This window comes from Chrysochloris asiatica, unplaced genomic scaffold (genome assembly GCF_000296735.1).
Source record: "Chrysochloris asiatica unplaced genomic scaffold, ChrAsi1.0 scaffold00099, whole genome shotgun sequence".
In the NCBI taxonomy this organism is placed as follows: Eukaryota; Metazoa; Chordata; class Mammalia; order Afrosoricida; family Chrysochloridae; genus Chrysochloris; species Chrysochloris asiatica.
The window spans coordinates 7,632,738-7,641,796 of NW_006408617.1; the positions used below are offsets into that span (position 1 = coordinate 7,632,738).

Sequence of the window (9,059 nt, forward strand, 5' to 3'; positions counted from 1 at the left end):
GAGTCGGTTCCGATTTGATGGCACCTGACAACAACAATGGATCACCAGTCCCTGATAAATCTGTTCCATTTTCTTCATAATCTGGAAAAAAGTCTTCTCTTTCAAGTAGTTCTTGATATTTCTTCTGGTAATCTGGATCAGCTGCAGTGAAAGGAACACCATCAGAGGTATAAAATGTTGGTTTATTCATAAAGTAGTTAGGATCATTTTCAGGTGTTGCTTCTCTGTATGTGGAGCTTGCATGGACTCTACCCTAATTACTCTACTGGAGTTCTACAAACTTCAAAAGCATCTGTTTTACATCTCTGCTTCAATTTGCATCTAGTACAACATTTTCAGTTCTCTAACTAATTTCTTCCATATCATTCTTTCCTTTTTCCTTGCAGGCATCTTCCAAAACTGACCCTGTCAATTTCAGTAATTTTACTGCACATATTAAGTTGTCATCCACAGGGTTGTAAAGAGGGCATTCAGCAACACCCAAAGACCAACCTGAAGAATATCTGCTCTTGTAACCTGTCCATTTATTCTGTTGAGCTCCACGTCAAGATAAAGTTCTCTCAGAAAGAGTGCAAATGCATGAAATCGTTTTCAAGTCACTTCATCTCCTTTTGCAGCTTGATCTTTACCTTCATATTCAGTCTGACATCTTTGAAGTAGCAATTGATGAAATTGCCACTCTGTGGGCTGTCAGATGATGAGACAGGTAGTTACCCAGGCATGCTCCTATGTAAGAGAATTTTGGGATGGATATAGCTTGTTGATAGATGAGTTCCACAAGGTCTTGCAAAGCATCATGTGTTGTAACCCAACCGTTAAGTGTCTCTGCAAACTATTCAATCTCAGTTTCAAAACTGCCAGATTGTTCTCTAAGATAATTCAAAAAGTCTTGAACATATTTTGGTAGAGTAGGATAACACTCACAACCATTCTCATAGGATTCTGTATAGTTAGAAGAATAACCTGATGGGTTAAATTCGGGGATGTTCACCAACAGTTTGGACATTAACACAGGAGCTACAGCCACCTGGGGTTTGGCCATTGCTGACTCTGAGTTCTGCTGTGGGATGTTATCCTCGAAACTAGGTGGAGCTCTCAGAGGCCTCGCTTGTTTCAGCTGGGCCTGATCCACATGCTGGTTCTCAGGAGACAGGTGTGAGCCAGCCCTCATTCTTATCCACAAAGTTCCTTTAGGTTTTGAAATGTTCTGTTCTTTAGTGGGGAATATGTGATTCATCCCTTTTCAGAGATGTGAGAGACTCTGGAAGGTTATGCACACCCCTATATTCCTACAGACAACTGTCAACCATTTTCTGGCTTTTCCTGCCACATGCTGGTGCTTGTCCCAGGGAGTAGGGTACAGAGTTTTTCAATCACGCATTCCTAATGGTTGACCCAGGGAGCAGGATACAGGGTTTTCAAATCACGCATTCTTAATGGTCAACCCAGGGAGCAGGGTACAGGGTTTTCCAATCACACATTCCTAATGGTCGACCCAAGGATCTGGGTACAGGGTTTTCCAATCACGCATTCCTATCGGTCAACCCATGGAGCAGGGTACAGGGTTTTCCAATCACGCATTCCTAATGGTCGACCCAGAGAGCAGGGTACAGGGTTTTTCAATCACGCATTCCTAATGGTCAAACTCTCAAGACTTCATCTTCTATTCATTCTCTCCTTCACACAAGAAATGGATTTTTTCATACTTTCTGTTGTTTTTCCATATCTATTGCCTATGCCCTGAGTGTTTTTAATTTTCTGAAATTCTAGGATTTGCCAACAAAAAGCCTCATTTCCTAAGTTGGATGAAAGGTTATGATATACGAGAAGACATGCTTATTTTTTAAAAGTATACGTTTTAGTCAGTTTGTTACACTGCGGTAACTCATGTTTTGCTATGATGCTGGCATCTATGCCCGAGTTACTTCATAGACCAACAGAGTTACCCACGTTAGACAGGGCTCAGTGTAGCTTCCAGAGCAAGACAGCCTGGGAAATTTGGAGATGTACTTTTTTGAATTTCAAATAATTTACATAGATATTTGCCCTCAAGGAAATAGAGCATAAGTCTTTGATTCTTAAATATGGGCGTCACATTGTGACTTCTGTCCATAGTACAGTACAAAAAGGAGACAAAAAGCACCTACTCATTTTGGTGGTGGTGGCAGTGGTGGTTGTGTGCCACCAAGATGGCTTCAACTCATAGTGACCCTGTATATATAGTGTTTGAAAAACTATAAATCTTTATAGTTATAGGAAGCAGAAAGCGACTGGTAGCTTTGAAAAGCTCACTTTGGAACTAGCAGCTCAGCTCATAATCCACTGCACTACCAGGACTCCACACTTAGGCATGGTGGTGGTGGTGGTGTGCCGTGGAGTCGGTTCTGATACACAACGACCCTGCATAGGGTTTCCAAGGCTGTAAATCTTTACAGGAGCAGAAATCCTCATCTTTCTCCCATGGAATGACTGGTAGTTTCGAACTGCTGAGCTTGTGGTTAGCACCCCAGTTCATAATACACTACGCTATCAGAGCTCCTTATACATAGTCATTGTTGCTGTTGTTAAGTGCCATCGAGTCGGTTCTGATCCATAGCAATCTTGTATAGGGTTTTCGAGGAGAGACTGGTGAGCTTGAACCACCGAACTTGCAGTTCAAAAGGCACTGCAATCTGGTGCATTAACCCACAGCACCATCCCAGGACTCCATATACTAAGTCATGTTGTTGTTGTTGTTAGGTGCCATCGAGTCCATACCAACCCATAGCGACCTTATGCACAGCAGAAGGAAACACGGCCTGGTCCTGGGCCAACCTCACCACTATTGCCACCCTTGAGTCCATCAATGCTGCCACTTGGCCAATCCATCTCTCTGGGGTCTTCCTCTTTTTCTCTTACCCTCCACCTTACCAAACATAATATCCTTCTCCAGCAATTGGTTCCTCCTGACAATATGGCAGAAGTATAAAATACGAAGTTTGGCTGTCTTGGCCTCCAAGAAGCACTCTGGCTGCACTTCTTGAAAAATGGATCTATTGGTTCTTTTGGCAGCCCATGGCACCTTCAATATTCTCCTCCAACACCATAACTCAAAAGCATCAATTCTTCTACAGGCTTCATTATTCACTGTCCAGCTTTTGCATGCATATGAGGTTATTGAAAATACTGACTCATAGGTGGCCATTATTGCAAACTTACATTTATAACAGCATTTATATCTGTTGCCATAAACTCTCTTTTTTTAAAATGTTTTGTTGTGAATTATGTGATAGTTTACATGGGAGAACATTAGTTTTACATTACCATAAACTCTTGCACTTCCCTTGTCGCCATAATTTTTTGCCAATCTCCCTCTCTTTAGCTAAATATCACAATAGAACGTCGTCCAATATAATATTAGAAGATGAGTGCCCTAAGCCAAAATATACAGTGGTTGCAACAATAAACTCAAACATACCAATGATTGTAAGGATGGCACAGGAATGGACAAATATCCATTCTGCTTTACATGTTGTCACTATGAGCTGGAGGAAACTAACAATAAAAATATGTCCTAGGGTTGCTTGGGGACTCCTGGTATGGTCCTGTAAGTTCAGTACTTGACTTTGAACCACAAAATCGGCAGTTCAAACCCACCAGCTGTTCCTTAGAAATCCTATATAAGGTCACTATGAGTCGGAACTGACTCAATGACAATCAGCAACAACAGGGTTGCTATGAGTTGAAACTGACTTAACGGCACCTAACAACAATGGTATGCAATTATTAAAACATTTCATTCATTATCTCTGTGGTGAACATTTTGTAAAACTCTGTTCACAAGGGAAAGTTTTATTTTTGAACTTTAAATTAAATGACCCTGTATGCTAGGTCAAATGAAATTAGAGTATATGTTTTCACATTTGTAAAATGTGTGCTCTGAATAAAATAGTTAATTTCTTTTTAATGCAGCCACATTTCCACTGGTCACTATGTACTAACTGAGAAAGTGAGATCCTGGATAGGGACCAGGCATGCAGGGAGAAGCCACTCTGAAGCATCACAGATGATTTGATGTTTGGAGAATGTAATTCTGAAGCAGTCACCCACATACTTCCTTGACTTATAGAACTCTGCACTGGGATGCCAGGCATCTTTTACTGGGTTATTCTCCAGGTTAGTATTCTGTACAATGAAGTAGAGACTATTTGATAGTGACCAACATTTTATTTTTGTCCTTCTGGGTAAATACAGTTTACCCCCATTATCTGAAAATAGAGGGTCCTAGAAAACTTTCTATTAAGTCAAAATGGTATAAAGCAATGAAGTAACAACCATTCATTTATATGGGAAAAATTTTTGAGTAGATAATTTAATACACCAGGAAATAACTTACCAAATGATACCAAAGAACAGCTAAACCTAAAATAACACTCAAATAAATTAAAAGCAGGAGTGATGTATTACATGGACAGGCTACATAAATTAGAAATTATGTATATGCAGTTCAGTTACAGGGAAGGTGCTTAGTGACGCTACTTTAGCTACTCAAGATGTGTCCTGTCTCCTTAATGGCTTGCTGAAAAACAAACTTGAATACTAATTGTGCTTTTCATTTTTTTTTTTTTCTCTTTTTTTGTGTGTGAAATTAAAAACAGAAATCCTCTTCCATGTTCTTTTGGTTAGCAAAAACAGGCACAATGTAGATTTTTCATAACAGTGAAGTGACAAAGCAAACTTTCAAGAAGTGGGCACTACCAGTACTCGAGGGCGCATAACAACAACAGCCTGTATCTAAACCACTGTTGTGTGCCAGGGAGTCAGTTCTGAGTCATAGTGACCCTATATAAGGTTTCCAAGGAGCCGCTGGTGGGTTTGAACCCTTATCTTGTGGTTTGTAGTCCTATATCACCATACCCAGACTCAACTATGTTGTTGTTAAGTGCCGTGGAGTCAGCTTCAACTGATAGTGACCCTGTATACTAGGGTTTCCCAGAACCAGCTGGTGGGTTTGAACCAGCAACTTTATGGTTAGTAATCTAGTGCTTATCTAACAGTGCCACACTAGACTCTACTATATTTCTGAGCTTTTCTTGCCTAAAGTTACCATATGACTAGGAGCTAGCCAATGACGTGTTATCAAAAACAATGTTGTTTCTGGGCCTAATTTGAAAACCTTCCTTGCTGCATGTTCTCTTTGTACCCCTTTCCAGACCATTGTGAATGAAATAGTCCCCAAAGACCAGAGCATTGTAAAAAAGTGGGGTCCCAGAATTTTGTTAATAAGAGTTCACCCACTGACAAGGTAGATCTACCCTAATAGGTCTACATGAGTAACAGCATGAGCAATAACTGCACCTATAATGTATCTGTGCATTACACTTTGTTGTTGTTGTTAAGTGCCGTTGAGTCGGTTCCGACCCATAGCGACCCTGTACATTTAGGTCCTCTTAAATCTAGCTATTAGCATCATCCTAACTAATATAAATGTAAACAAGAATGATGTCATAGTTAGAAAATCTGTATTTTCAGTTCAGATTTACATTGACTACTTCTGAGTAGCCACAGACAAGTCATGTTATCACTCAGTACTAGAATTTCCTTTTCAGTACAATGAAGATAATGGACTGGTTGAACGAATCCATTCCTTCAAGTTTCAACATTGTAAGGATTATTTAAATAAATTCTTATGTCAACAGTATATCGTTCTATTTTGATGCAAGAAGACTATGGTAGTTTCAAAAGGTTTGTGGATAAATTCCATTATCTTTTATTTCCATTTTCCACAATTTTTTTGAGTCCCCTCATATTGTCATTTTTTCTGCTAGCTACATGCCCATTTTCTTGATCTGAAAATAAATATCAGATAATGTGGTGCTGTAGGATAAGCCATCAACTGCAATATTGCTTTGTACCACAAGCAGGCGGTTCAAACTCACCAGCATCTTCTCAGAAACCCTATACAGGGTTGCTATGAGTCGGAAGAGACTCAACAGTACTTAACAACAATAACAACACATTCCTGTAGTGTTTGTAGAGTAAGCACTGGATTGCTAATTGCAAAGTCAGAGGTTCTTGCCCATCAGTTGTTTCTGTATAGGGTTGCCAGGAATCCACAACTTTCTAGGGATATCTGCTCATTCTGTTGTTACTCCTGTGTGCTCTCATGTCTGAGAGAGGTGGTGGGTTGGATAAAATTCCAAACTGAAATGCCTGGGATGTAAATTTGTTCATTTGAACTGATATTTTGTTTTTTAAATGACTCTGGGCTGTATTATTAGTATATCTATCTTTAAAAAACATTGCTATCAAATCAGTAGAAAAGCAGTACTTATTTATTCTCAGTAAAGCATCAATAAGTTGTTACCATTCTAAATCTATTGCTTCTATTCTGCACTGTCTTATAACATTAAAGAAAAATGCACTTGTGAGCAAAATCTTCCAATGCCTGCTTTCTGTGGAAAAGGCATTTTCTTTCTCTTAAAAGTTTGAGTAAAATTGATTTCACCACTTTTGAGTTATGTGAAGGTCCCCAAAATGAATTTCGCCCCCAAATGAATAGATATACCTTCTAGGGGGGAAAAAAGATTGCTCAAATTTTCTTTAACATATGTCACTAAAAAGCCAGAAAAATATAATGCTACTCTTTGAAGTGTGGGTTTTCTGTATTTAAGTAACTGTACAATGACAAAAATGGATGGATGTCTGATGGAATTGAATTGGTCCAGCTATGGCTTATTTCTTTCCTTTGGGAGGATTTAAAAATGCTTTATGTTACTTTGACACTGATGAACATACATAGTTTCAGGCAATTTAGAAACATCAATTAGATGAATATAAGAGGAGTAATGCTATTTGGAACACATTAAATATTTTTTAAATATACAATTTGTTCTTCAAAAATCATTCTTGATGTAAAAAGGAAAAGCTGACTCATACGGGTTTTGTAAACTGTGATGTATCCTTGATCAAAAAAAGAAACCTTCAAAACTACAAATAGTAGAAGAACTGATGGCTTTTGTTCAAAGCACACATAGTTGACTGCTCAATGAGGCAGTATTACTGGTAGAAGAACTTTACTGCCTACATTTTCCCATTATTTTCCTTTTCAGAAATACTACATTTTTCTCTTGAAGTGGAACTTTAGACATCTTACTAAGGACAATTGGTCATTTTGTGGTGTGTAGGTCATTCAATCTTATGACACTTAGAAATGCTTTTAACATTCCTCCCTGATCCCAGAGATGGCAAATACAGAGCCTACCAAATAACTGAAATAGTAAAGAGTAAATGATGTTGAATGTTGTGATGATTAAATTATTCTGGTTCTCTAAATAGTGCTAATTATTTAAACCAATAATTAGAGGTGGAAAAACTACTCAGGTCAAAATGACTGGGTATGCCATAACATATATGTATATATTTTTTTATCTCATTATTTTCTAGACTAAGGCAAAATAAATGTCTTCAGGACATTTTTGGTTTTTAAATGGAAACTGGGAAATGAGTTAACCTTCCAAATAATTTTAACTGTGCTTTTATAAACCCAACTGAATTTTGCATCATTCAGGTTAAATTTTATGTTTTTAATTTGTTATTTTCTCTCCTTGAGCTGTAAGGTACTGATCAGTCCTATAAATGTATCACTGTCTTTAACTTCAAAGAAAATATCCACATTACCCAGTATGATAGTAGAGAGAAAAGATTTGAAAAGGATACTTGAAAGCAAAGATATATGTATAAATTGAAAATCCACCCAAATGTCTTTGCACATTCAATTCTCTATAGATGATGTGCATAAACAGGATAGTCGGAGAGTTGAAGCCTTCAGAGGAATAGAATAGGAGAAATCAATGAACAATCTCTTTAATTCTCTATACTGGTAGGGAATGCCAATCCTTAACTGTCAGATCTATTGTCACACAGTAGAAAGACAACAATAACTTGAGGCACCATGTTGCTTTCTACTGCTGTGTGAAAGTTATTAGAGAAACTGTTTTAAAGAAATATTTACTGCATTCATTTTAAAGGATGACAGAATATAGCAGTAATTCCTGTCAAACAGAGTATTTCTCTTTCATTCTTCACTTTGTAGCTCTCCATGAACTCATAAGAAAAAGCAAATGGAAATCATTCCTTCCTGCTGAAGTCTGGAAGCCACATTATAATCAGTCACAGCCATGTGGCAAATATTCCCAGAGGAGGAGGAATTAAAGAGAAAGCCCTTGACTCTTACAACTAGATTATTTTCAAATTGTACAACAAACAAACTTAAAGCTATTTCTACCAAGACTATAAAATGTGTCATGTGACCCTTACAATCTGCATCTTTTAGGTGCAGGGCTTAAAGTGTTAGCTGACTAACAGAAGTGTCAGTGGTTTGAACCTGGAAGCCACTCTGTAGAAGAAAGATGAGGCAGTCTGCTTCTGTAATGATTTATAGCTTTGGAAATCCTATGGGGCAGTTCTACCCTGTCCTATAGACTAGCTATGAGTTGGAATGAACTTGATGGCAATGGGTTTTTAGTAAAAATATGTATGAGAAAATATTTGTCCATTCAACAACTTTACATGCAAGAGTGTCATTGCCTACATTTATCACATTGTGTAAGTATTACCACTCTCCTTTTAAATAGTATTCTACATCATTAAAGTAACTCAGTTCCTCCTAAATAACAACACGCCCTTTCCTCCTCTCCCACAGCTGCCAACTACTAATAAGCCTTTGGTCTCTATACAATTGCCTTTTTGACATAAGTAGGCCCATACAATTTTTGTTGTTTTGTGACTGATTTCACTCAGCATAATAGTTTCAAGGTTCTTCCCCATTGTAGCATGTGTCAGGACTGTATGTCTCTTCATGACTGTGTCTTTGTTGTTGTTAAGTGCCATCCAGTCGGTTCCAACGCATAGCGAATCTGTATAGATAGAGTTTCTGAGGAGCAGCTGGTGGGTTTGAACTGCCGACCTTGTTGCTTGGAGGTCAGTGCTTATCCTGCAGTGCCACACCAGAATTCCATGACTGAATAGTATTGTACATTTTGTTTATCCATTAATTCACTGATGGATAGGTTGTTTCA

The 9,059-nt window shown here is 38.2% G+C and overlaps 1 pseudogene; it reads right to left on the reverse strand.

Annotated features, from left to right (window-relative positions):
* The window catches only part of LOC102818144, a 14,212-nt pseudogene extending 13,089 nt beyond the window's left edge, over positions 1–1,123 (reverse strand).
* Positions 1,124–9,059: the final 7,936 nt, after the last annotated feature.